This window comes from Pristiophorus japonicus, chromosome 12 (genome assembly GCF_044704955.1).
Source record: "Pristiophorus japonicus isolate sPriJap1 chromosome 12, sPriJap1.hap1, whole genome shotgun sequence".
In the NCBI taxonomy this organism is placed as follows: domain Eukaryota; kingdom Metazoa; phylum Chordata; class Chondrichthyes; family Pristiophoridae; genus Pristiophorus; species Pristiophorus japonicus.
Genome location: NC_091988.1, coordinates 160,477,608 through 160,479,052, shown reverse-complemented (window position 1 = coordinate 160,479,052; position 1,445 = coordinate 160,477,608).

Below are 1,445 nucleotides of genomic sequence, written 5' to 3'. Positions count from 1 at the left end.
CCTCAGTTCCTCATTGTTCTTACTGTCTGAATACAGCTTCTGCTACTGTTTGAGCCATTGTTTTTGTTTTGTTGCTTCTTTGCACCTTTCAGAAAAGAAATTCAAGTAGTGAAATATTCTTGGTTACAAGTGACATATTGAAGGAGGTTGGATAATTAGTTGAACCCTTGCCACTTGCGTGGGGGCATTCACAGCTGAGCCAGATGGAACACAGTGATGTTGAATACTGAACAAATGTAGCATAAAGATCTCGTCTTCTGGCCTAGGATATTTAATCCACCTTTCTTTTGTTATTTCAACATGCTACATAAAATTGTAGTTAAATTGAAATTAAAATGAATAACACATTTTTTCTTTCTTTCATTGTTTCCTGCCAACTTTAATGGATAAACACAGCATGTAAGTTCAAGCTTGTTTTAATAACATTGTTTTGAATAATTATGTTCTGTTATATGAAGCAAAATGTAATTGGGTTCAGCAAAAATACGACATGATAAATTAAGTACAGAGCACATATGTAATTGCCATTACTTCAAGGCCGTTTTTTGTATAGTTTTATTGTTTGCCAATTTTCTCTGCCAGTTTTTTCCTCTCCCCTCTTGAAAGTATTGACTGTTAGGCATGGCTTCGCTGACATGGTTACCCTCTGGTACCTCCACTCGTGGCCATCATTCGTGTGAGCCTCGAGAGCGAGTGACAACAGACTATTCAGCAGTGAGGGATATCTGAGCCTAGCTTGATTCCACCCTCACCTGCTATCTGTACACGCGGACTTCTGCATGAAATGGACAGTGATTAGAAGTGATTTGTTTCTCGCCCCTCCTGAATCAAAGCCCCTGTAGCACCCTTACTTGCAGCCTCTAACACTCAGCTCTTCACTATGTGAAATAAATAGTATCTGGTACCTTGGTCTCTGGTTTATCTAGCCTGAGCGGTGGCAGCACTGATTGTTGGTTATGCACAGTGATTACTTAATATTTACTAAATTACAATTTTAGACAATTTTGTAACCACAGCAATATAGCTTTGAACTCTCCATTAGATCTGTGTTTGGACCAAGCCTCAAATGATCATCACTATTTTGCCAGTCTTGATTGAGAAACGAAGATGGAGGGGGGAAATCTGACTGGGTGGCAGTAGGAGGCTGTACTTTCCATTGTACTCACGAACTGCTTGGTTATTCATCTAAAAAGCAGCAATGACAGTGTTGTGGAGATTCTTGTTAGCAGCAACATCCCCCTCCCCCCACCTTATCCCGTTCCTCGGTCAAAGGTGACCATCTAAATGCAAAGTGAAATTGACTCTAAATATTTAAAATCTGTTACTATTTCACTTTTTAAAAAAAAAAAATGCAATATAAGGAGAAATATATTAGTCCACAATGAAGGATTAATGATCAAGACGCAATCACTGCAAGTATACTGATTGATAATCCACTCAATGTC